Below are 11,249 nucleotides of genomic sequence, written 5' to 3'. Positions count from 1 at the left end.
GTCCCTCCACTGTGCAAACTCTGGCATCAATAGAATGCTGAGACTTTAACTACAGAATCAACCTCTAATGAATAACATTAGTAATATGCAAAAGCATCTTAATGCTAGAATGTCTTCCAGTCCAGAAGCGAGAGAGAGAAACAGAGTTGGCTGAAGCCCCTGGGTTCCGACTCTCAATTTTGGAGCCAAAGGAGAACTGCTTAGGGTTTCCAGGGAAAACATTCCTCATCTAATTAGTTAGCGAGCACAAACTAAGTCCAAACACCTGCTACTGTTTTTCTTTCATTGTTGCCAGGTGCTCCATAAGCAGCCTTGGATCAATAAGTAATTATAACAGAAGCTGAGTATAACTAATTACATAACTTTAACTTATTAAGTTTATCTCCATTAAAATGCCCCATAAAACTGGGACATTTTAAAGGCTGTTATAGAAAAGGGGAGACTATAGGATTAAAGCCTGTTTCACATTTGACTCAGCTGTGAGTCATCTCCTCCCCAGTGTGAATTCTCTCACCTCACTATTATTAACTCTTGTAAATATCTGCAGAGTTATTCACACAATCATTCAACTAAGTGTGTTGAGTACCTGCTAGGTGCCCAGCACTGTCCCAGGCACTGGGATGATGGTGGTGAGCAAGCAGATGAAAATCCTTGCCCTCATGGTACTGGTGTTCTAGTGGGAGTTGTAATTTCCCAGCTGCACAGCTGAAAAAGCTTGAATTTCTCCCAGCTCCTGATTGTTTCCATTACTATAATGAATGAAAGAATGAGTTCATCTGAGGGCTGTGCCTAGTCTGTGCAACGCCAGCTGGCCTGGTCCTTCCAGAGGTGTCCAAGGAAGGACACTGAGGCTAAAGGCTGCCTGGCAGAGGTGGTCATACCTGCCAGGAGATGATGATGCTTCATTATTGTGTGCCCAGGATTTTAGATGAATAAACCACGCACTTTGAATTTTTGAACACAATTCTCACAACAACCTAAGATCTGAACGCAGTAGCATTTAGACCGCTGTCTTGGGCTCACACTCTCTTCTTTTGGCCCCCTTCCCTTCACCCCACATCTTGGACGGGAACTTCCTGCCTGAGTACTGTGAAGACTAACTCGTTTGAAAACAGAAAACCAAGAACCAACAGATTCTTCCCAAATACCAAAACAGTCTGTTATTTCAGAGGAGTTAATTTCAGAAGGACAACAGATCAAGCTTGAAAAAACTTACATGGATCCTACTGGTAAAATAGGCACTTGGGAGACTGTGAAGCAGACAACCAGGAAAGGACAGTGGCAGTTTTCCCTGAGCCGCAAAGAAGTTTTCATTATAAGTGCATCGTCCTGGCGAAGGAAGCAGTTCGGACCACCAATGGGAGGCTAATGCCTAGAATTCTCTGCAGGTGTCGCAGATGGTAATGAGAGCCCAGAAGCAGCTGCTCTTCGGGAGCTAGAGGAAGAAACTGGCTCTAAAGGGTGCTGGAATGTCACTCAGCCGTAGAAAAGAACGAAATAATGCCCTTTGCAGCAACATGGATGGACCTGGAGATTATCATACTAAGTGAAGTAAGTCAGACAGAGAAAGACAAATATCAATATGATATCACTTATAGGTGGAATCTAAAGAAAAATGATACAAATGAACTTATTTACAAAACAGAAACAGACACATAGACTTTGAAAACAAACTTGTGCTTACCAAAGGGGAAACATGGTGGGGGAAGAGGGATAAATTAGGAGTTTGGGAATAACATATACACACTACTATATATAAAATAGGTAATCAACAAGGACCAACTGTATAGCACAGGGAACTCTACTCAATATTCTATAATAACCTATATGGTTATTAATAATAATAACCTATATGGAAAAGAATCTGAAAAAGAATGGATATATGTATATGCATAACTGAATCACTTAGCTGTACACCTGAAACTAACACAACATTGTAAATCAACTATACTCCAATATAAAATAAAAATTAAATTAAAAAGAATTCCACAGGGCTTCCCTGGTGGCGCAGTGGTTGAGAGTCCGCCTGCCAATGCAGGGGACACGGGTTCGTGCCCCGGTCCGGGAAGATCCCACATGCCGCGGAGCGCCTGGGCCCGTGAGCCATGGCCACTGAGCCTGCGCGTCCGGAGCCTGTGCTCCGCAACGGGAGAGGCCACAACAGTGAGAGGCCCTTGTAAACAACAGAAATTTCTTTCTCATAGTTCTGGAGGCTGGAAGTCCAAGATCAGGGTGCAGACACAGTCGGGTGAGGGACCTCTTCTGGGCTGCAGACTTCTTTGTGTCCTCATGTGGCAGAAGAAAGCTCTGTGGGATCTCTTTTTATTAGACCGTTAATCCCTTTGATGAGGGCCCCACCATCAGGACACAATCACCCCCCAAAAGCCCTATCTCCTAATAGCATTACCTTTGGGGGTTAGGATTTCAACATATGAACTGGGGACGGGGGTGGGGGACGGGGGTGGGGGAGGTGGAGCAGACATTCAGACCACAGCAATGGTTCTCTAGATTTGTAAATTATTATGTAAAGAAAGATAGTTGAAACAAAGTTTATTTGCCTTTATATAAACATGTGGCATAGAGAGATGTATGCGATGAAGCGAGATCATACATATTAAACATACCTTAATTAACTCAAAGATGCATATTTTTTTCACTGAAATTACGGTATGTCTTAGAACTGAAGCATATCCCATACTAAGTGTCACCATTTTTTCTTTCTTGGTGATACATAATAACCTTACCATTGGTAGTGTCTCAGAATCAGTGAAGTAAAGGGCACAAGTTCCTAGACAGGTATTGGGGTTTATACAATTTATTGAGGGTGCTCTATTCAAAAAATCCTGTAAGGGAGGGAATCAAGCATGAGAGGGACAGGGACGGAGCCAAACAAAATCTTAGGTCAGGGCTAGCCTCTGGCTGATCCATAGGAAGTGGGCTCCGGAGTGCAAGCCCCACCATGGTTTTACTCCCAAATTACTTATTGACTATGGGTTGCCTTTAGAGGGGTCATAACCACCTGGGCAAAGGGCTCCCATCAGCCAAGGATAATTCTCAGGAGAAGTGGGGCAGCTGGTAGCCATTATCAGCCAATAACCACAACAACTGGGGTTTGGGGACCTCCACTTGGTGTAGGGGGTCTGGGGGGACATTACAGCATCTGCTATAGGACTCCTGCTCAGATTCATGGTTCACAGGGCCCAGAGAGTAAAAATCAGCTTCTCTCAAGAAGAAGAATCATTCTCCTGTTACAGTGTGATTTCCTAGGTCCTCAATAATCTCCTCAGAGTAGACTCCTCACCAAAGGTCCTAGGGCTGTTTCTGCCGGGTCTCCTGAGGACAGGGCAACCAGAGGCTGTCAGAAGCCACACATGCCACAGGCACAGAGCTCTTCTGATGTAGGTGTGACAGACCCAGCTCCCAAGGGACTCCACAAACTGTTACTATCTGGGGTGGACGAGGGGCAGTAGCCCAGAGGTGAAACCATGAAGTGGGGCATATCTTCTCTGTCCCCTGCCCCACCTTTCTAGAATCTTGTCCCCCCATCTTAGCATCCTTTCCTCTTACCCACTTCACCAACACTCTTCCTCTAGCTGACCTCTAACTTTAAACTGTTCTCAGGATATTTCTTTCTTTTTTTCCCCCCAAAGAACTTACCTTAAAAAAAGTGTTAGGAATTTGATGTCTTACCACCTGGGTATATCCACATTTTAAAGACCACTGGGAGAGGATACTGTTTACCATAAGGAAATGAATAACTATTGGTGTAACTGAAGGCATCTGGAGTCCTTTAAATCATTCAGTATGGACAAGCTCCTCATACAAACTACACACATGGGGTGACTGAATAAGAAAACAGAGAAAAGTTGGGAAATATCGAATTCTGCTCTCATCAGTCTAGGCTGTTACTCTTAGCTGATTCTTCCTCTCCTTTCCTGTATCTTGGCTTTCTCTGCACAAAAGAGCAGCTGGGTGGGCATTGCCATGCTCAATCAAGGGCATAGACAAGGCTGGAATAATTCCAATACATTAATTTTGCCCATTGCAGTTATAACAACAGTAACAGCAATGACACAATCAACAACTACTGTATGTTTCCTAGGTGTCAGGCCCCTTTCAATCTCCAAGCCTTGTGAAAGAAGTTGTCAGTGGACTTCCTGGTTAATAAGAGGTAAACCTCAATCTTGGGATCCTTTGTTACCTGGATCAGCTTGAGTACACATTAGAGCTGATCTAGAAATGAATGTGAAAATGATGAGAAAAAAAGAATTTGTCCAATGCATTCTTTCATAGACTTAGACTCAGCATGGGGGGCGGGGAGTTGGTGGGACTCCGGATCAACTAAGGGAGATGCAGTGACAAAACAGAAGGCTAGGATCCTAAGGATACAGAGCTAAAAGGGAGCTTAGAGACCACACCATTCCAACCTTCTCATTGTACAGGTGAAAAAATTCCATCCCAGGTAAACTGTTCAAAGCCACAGAGTTCCAAGAAGATGATTGTGTGTGTGTGTGTGTGTGTGTGTGTGTGTGAGAGAGAGAGAGAGAGAGAGAGAGAGACATGGTTATAAAGGCAGGTGTCAATGAGGAATTTGCTAGGTTTAAGTGAAGGTATCTTAATATGGAAATACAAATTTAATGATAGCTGTAGTTAAATGAAGCTAGGAATGAATAAGAATTAAGATTGGAGAAGGCATGGAGAAAAGTATGGAGGTTCCTTAAAAAACTAAAAATAGAACTACCATATGATCTAGCAATCCCACTACTGGGCATATACCCTGAGAAAACCATAATTCAAAAAGACACATGCAGGCTTCCCTGGTGGTGCAGTGGTTGAGAATCTGCCTGCTAATGCAGGGGACATGGGTTCGAGCCCTGGTCTGGGAAGATCCCACATGCCGCAGAGCAACTAGGCCCGTGAGCCACAACTACTGAGCCTGCGCGTCTGGAGCCTGTGCTCCGCAACAAGAGAGGTCACGACAGTGAGAGGCCCGCACATCGAGATGAAGAGTGGCCCCCGCTTGCCACAACTAGAGAAAGCCCTTGCACAGGAACGAAGACCCAACACAGCCAAAAATAAAAATTAAAAAAAAAAAAAAAGACACATGCACCCCAATGTTCATTGCAGCACTATTTACAATAGCCAGGTCATGGAAGCAACCTAAATGTTCACTGACAGATGAATGGATAAAGAAGATGTGGCACATATATACAATGGAATATTACTCAGCCATAAAAAGGAATGAAACTGGGTCATTTGTAGAGACGTGGATGGATCTAGAGACTGTTATACAGAGTGAAGTAAGTCAGAAAGAGAAAAACAAATACCGTATGTTAACGCACATATGTGGAACCTAGAAAAATGGTATAGATGAACTGGTTTGCAGGGCAGAAATACAGACACAGATGTAGAGAACAAACATATGGACACCAAGGGGGGTGAAGTGGCAGGGGTGGTGGTGGTGGTGTGATGAACTGGGAGATCAAGATTGACATATATACACTAATATGTATAAAATAGATAACTAATAGGAACCTGCTGTATAAAAAAAATAAAATTCAAAGGAAATAAAACTAAAGAAAATTGAAACAAAAAAAGAAAGAAGAAAAATAAAAGAGTCATGTACCACAATGTTCACTGCAGCACTATTTACAATAGCCAGGTCATGGAAGCAACCTAAGTGTCCATCGAAAGATGAATGGATAAAGAAGATGTGGCACATATATACAATAGAATATTACTCAGCCATAAAAAGAAACAAAATTGAGTTATTTGTACTGAGGTGGATGGACCTAGAGTCTGTCATACAGAGTGAAATAAGTCAGAAAGAGAAAGACAAATACCGTATGCTAACACATATATATGGAATCTAAGGGAAAAAAAGGTGATGAAGAACCTAGGGGTAAGACGGGAATAAAGACACAGACCTACTAGAGAATGGACTTGAGGACACGGGGAGGGGGAAGGGGAAGCTGGGACGAAGTGAGAGAGTGGCATGGACATATATACACTACCAAATGTAAAACAGCTAGCTAGTGGGAAGCAGCTGCATAGCACAGGGAGATCAGCTCGGTGCTTTGTGACCACCTAGAGGGGTGGGATAGGGAGGGTGGGAGGGACACACAAGAGGGAGGGGATATGGGGATATATGTATACGTGTAGCTGATTCACTTTGTTATACAGCAGAAACTAACACAACATTGTAAAGCAATTATACTCCAATAAAGACGTTAAAAAAAAAAGAAAACAAAAAAGATTGGAGAAGTCCTTCTAAATGGTAAGTATTCATTTGCTGAGAGTAGATTATCAATCATTCTGAACTCATTTTCCTGAGCAGCTGGTGAGAAGGGCAACCATCACCTCATGGAGGTATGTTCCGGATGGTTGGGTACCTGTGATTAGGGCACACATCCAATAGAACATCTTGGCAGGAAATGTGAGAATGGCAGTTTTTATGCCAAAACTGTTGTTTACTATTTTAAGAAGGACGTGCCTACTTCTTTATTTCTCTAGTATTTCTTATCTGCCCAGACTTAGTCTACCAAGGATTTATGAAAGACGATGTGCAGTCCACGAGTCACCTACAAAGGTTAATTTTTGGCCCTTCCCTACCCTACTGTGGTTAAATACTGTCAGATTTTTGAAAGGCCCTAAAACACTGAACATTTAAAAAACTTTGGTCTCTTTTGACGTCTCTAGGATGAAAAATCTTTATTGCATATGGTACTAGAGGCTGTTGGACCATACAAAAAAAAGTGAAAATAAAGAAATCAGTTCAATATGTTCAAAGAGATTCCATTCTGGCTGGAACAGTAGAAATAAAAACATCATCATCGTTATCCCCATCCTCACTGGAACACTTGCTGTGAACAGGTCCCATACAATCGCCTCATGTACATTATTCCACTTAGTACTTACCTCGACCTTTGGGAGGTATCCATGATAGCCCAGTTTACAGATGAGATAACTGAGCCCCAGAGAGGCCTCTGGCCTGGCAGTGGCTGAGTCATAACTGCAAATCCAGGTTTATCTGACTTTAGAGCCTGTGATTTCTTCCATCACCACACACTGCCCTCACAGGAAGGCTTGAAAGCAAAACATGGTGATTCATTGCCTACCTGAATAATAGGGACAGAACTGGCCCTAACATGGAGTAGATTTGTTCTTGGATGTGGCTACTATTTATCATGCCTGGCTTTGGATTCAGTAGACCAAGCTCTCACCCTCATAATGTGATCTGTGTGGGAGCCGACTATAGACTTGTAAAGTCTACAGAAACCAAGCAGTCTGTGACTTGTTATTATATGTGTTGAAGACAAGCTAGAGAACAATGTAGACAGCTTCGCTCCTTCGAGTTTGTAGATTATGAATGTATTAGATTTGAGCACATTATCTTTCCCTCTTCCAAACCTGCATTTCTAGGCAGGAATAGAAATGTATTCCTAGCCTTATTTGCAATCTTAGGGTTTCCTGTGTGAGTTTGGGCAGAAGTCATTCATGTCGCCATTTCTCCATCTAATAGTTACCAAGCTTCTACTAAGTGCTTGGTAATGTCCTTGGTACTGCATGCACAGGGATGGAAAGCTACCACCCTTTTCCTAGGAAGCTAAGTCTCACGGGAGACAAACACAGGGCTGCTAGGTTTAGCAAATAAAAAATATAGGACACCCAGTTAAATACTACATGGGACATACTCACACTAAAAATTATCCTTTGTTTACCTGAAAGTCAAATTTTACTAGGCACCATGTATTTTGAAGGAATGGTGTGTGTGCTGGGTAATCCTGAAGAAGATTTGACAGGCAGAGACGTGGGGAGGAAATTCCAGATGCAGGGAAGAGTACAGAGTTGGACATAATGATAATGCCTGGGGTCTGTGGGCAATGGCAGGAGGGCAAACATGAACATGAGGGCCAGATCACGAAGGGCTTTGGCAGAAAGATGAGTAATTCACAATTTCATTCTGCCATCAATAGGAAACCATCCCGTCTCTACTTTTTCTTCTTATTTTTTCATATAATCAGACGTTGGCTACATTTTCACAAAATGGAAACCATGGACCCATGTGACCATGAGAGGTCATTTCAGGTAGTAATTTCTGATGATTTGGGGTAGTATGCGGAATGCAGCATTAAATAGCCTTGACTCATTCAGGGAGAATGTTAGTTCTTTTTGTTGTTGTTCAATTTAAAACTCTTAATTTTATTTTTATGAGTACACTTAAAAAATTAATAGGCTTTTTTTCTTAAGAGTTTTAGGTTTAAGAGATATTGAGCAGAAAGTACAGGGAGTTTCCATATACCCCCTCTTGATACCTTTTTTATTCTCTTTCAATACTGATCACTCAAGAAGAAAGTCTTAATTTGGTGCTATTCTATCTTTAACACCTCTCTAATAGTTTGTTCATCCTGTTGGAAGAGAGAAAGAAAAGAGAGGAGGAGAGGGGAGGGGAGAGTAAGCACTCAGCCTTTGAGTCTTTGGCCACATACCAAATTTCATCATTGAATGATTTTGTTTCAATGTATTTGCTTATTAAGTTTTTTGTTGTTTTTATTTTTTTACTTCTGAGAACAATACTGGTCTTCTATTTAAGGTATGTTGACAGATGGATAAAAAATGGATAATGGATAAAGAAGATGTGGTATGTAATACACAATGGAATACTACTCAGCCATAAAAAAGAAGGAAATATTGCCATTTGCAGCAACATGGATGGACCTAGAGATTATCATACTAAGTAAATCAGACAGAGAAAGACAAATACCATATGATATCACTTATATGTGGAATCTAAAAAAATGATACAAACGAAGTTATTTACAAAATGGAAATAGACTCACAGACATAGAAAACAAACTTATGGTTACCAAAGGGAAAAGGGCGGGGGAGGGATAAATTAGGAGTTTGGGATTAAAATATACACACACACACACACACATATATATATATACAGATATATAATAGATAACCAACAAGGACCTACTGTATAGCACAGGGAGCTATACTCAATATCTTGTAATAAATAACGTATAATGGAAAAGAATCTAAAAACGAATATATATGTGTGTGTGTGTGTGTGTGTGTGTGTGTGTGTGTGTATATATATCTGAATCACTGTGCTGTATACCTGAAACTAATATAAATCAACTATTTTTCAATAATAATTTTAGAAAAAGGTGTGTTTATAAAAAGATTTGTTGCAAAATAAATGTATTCATATACAACTAGTGAATAGGAGAAGTAAATGAAAATTAAATTGGCAGGCAAACGACAAAAGCTTGGAAAATTTAGGGCTAAGGAATCCTGGCTGAGGTTGCATTCTTACCTGGTGACAAGTTCCCACCCAGGCTTTTCAACATTGAGGGAGGAGTTTTCTGGAGAAAAGCCCCATTGTTTTTAGAAAAATGAATAAGGCTCATCTGGGGGAGCAGTGGCTTTATAGAAATCCAGTACAGTCTGCCCTTCATATTCATGGGTCCTGCATCCACAGATATAACCAGATACATGTAGAAAATATTTTTAAAAAATTCCAGAAAGTTCCAAATAGCAAAACTTGAATTTGCTGCATGAAAGCAACAATTTACACAGCACTTATATTGTATTTATATCTATTTATATAATTTACATTGTTTTAGGTAATGTAAGTAATCTAGACATGATCTAAAGTATCAGTAGAATGTCTGCAGGTTATATACAAAGTCCATGCCATTTTATATAAGGGACTTGAGCATCCATGGATTTTGGTATCTGAGGGAGGTGTTGGAATTAATCCTCCATGGGTACCAAGGGGGCTGTTACTGATATCATAGGTTTGCTTGAGGATTAAATGAGATAGTGTGTGAAATTAATAAGCCTCATTACTGATCCTAAGAGTTGCAAATTGTTTTTGTCATTCCTCTTTGGTTCTAATGCCTCCCTGATGGTTTGTTTGTTTTTAGTGTTTCCTTGCTTTATTTAACAACCATCATAGCAGGAACTTCCCTTGTGGTCCAGCGGTTAAGAATCTACCTTCCAATGCAAGGGACGCAGGTTTGATCCCTGGTCGGGGAACTAAGATCCCACATGCCATGGGATAACTGCGTGCTCGCGCTCCACAACTAGAGAGCCCCCACACCACGACTAGAGAGAAGCCTGCGCACTGCAACTAAGATCTGACGCAGCCAAATAAATAAATATTTAAAAAAAACAAACCAAAAAACGATCACAGCAAACAAACAACAGGCTCGATACCCTTTGGTTCTACAGTGACCATGGGTTTCCACTGAAATGCAGTTTAAATTTAGCAAAGTCATTTTGGTGTCCATCAGGTTAAAACAGAATTTCACAGTTATCTTACAAGCTTGCTTTAAGGCTTAATTTGCATTTATAAAAGAAGTTTTAAAGCTTCCCATGAATGTTTGTGAAGTGATAAGAATTCCAGCTAACAAGATGTTGTTGCCCACTTCTGCATGGTTTTGCGTAGCTTAATATTAAGAATCAATTAAAACCAAATTATTATCCAAGCAGGGACAATCCTAGGTTTTTCAGAGAGAAAAATGAGGATAAAAACATCAGCCTTCTCTGCCTCACAAGGTTATTTTTGGAAAGAAATGAAGTAATGCTGTGAACGGCTGCACAAAACCGTTACTGTGCTGTACAAAGTTTGATTATTACCCTCACTGTAGAGTTGGGCCTCACTCATGTTTGTAAAACAATCCTTTGATGGACTTTATCAGTGGGGCTCAAATGTGAGTGTACACCCAGTCGGCAGACTGGATTCCTCAGTCTACCAACAAGGTGGGAAGGCCTAGGCAAGATGCAGAGGAGTCAACGTAAGTAACTCAGTGTCATTTCAAGGGTGCTGCTTCACGGTGGGGATGTGCCTTCTGGGCTAAGAACAAGACTACAGATTAGTGCTGGTCTCCATGGTCAATGAGGTTAGCTAAATGTGGTGTATTTAGTACGTGTACACCTTCTTGCAACAGCTACTTAATTAAATACAAAGTAGAAAATAAAAAGAACAATCTGGGGCTTCTCTGGTGGCGCAGGGGTTGAGAGTCCGCCTGCCGATGCGGGGTACACGGGTTCGTGACCCGGTCCGGGAAGATCCCACATGCTGCGGAGCGGCTGGGCCCGTGAGCCATGGCCGCTGAGCCTGCGCGTCTGGAGCCTGTGCTCTGCAACGGGAGAGGCCACAACAGTGAGAGGCCTGCGTACCGCAAAAAAAAAAAAAAAAAAAGAATCAGCTGGGTTCCTCCCATGATCGCCCC

This window comes from Neophocaena asiaeorientalis, unplaced genomic scaffold (genome assembly GCF_003031525.2).
Source record: "Neophocaena asiaeorientalis asiaeorientalis breed wild unplaced genomic scaffold, Neophocaena_asiaeorientalis_V1.1 scaffold432, whole genome shotgun sequence".
In the NCBI taxonomy this organism is placed as follows: domain Eukaryota; kingdom Metazoa; phylum Chordata; class Mammalia; order Artiodactyla; family Phocoenidae; genus Neophocaena; species Neophocaena asiaeorientalis.
Note: the sequence above shows the minus strand (reverse complement) of the source record.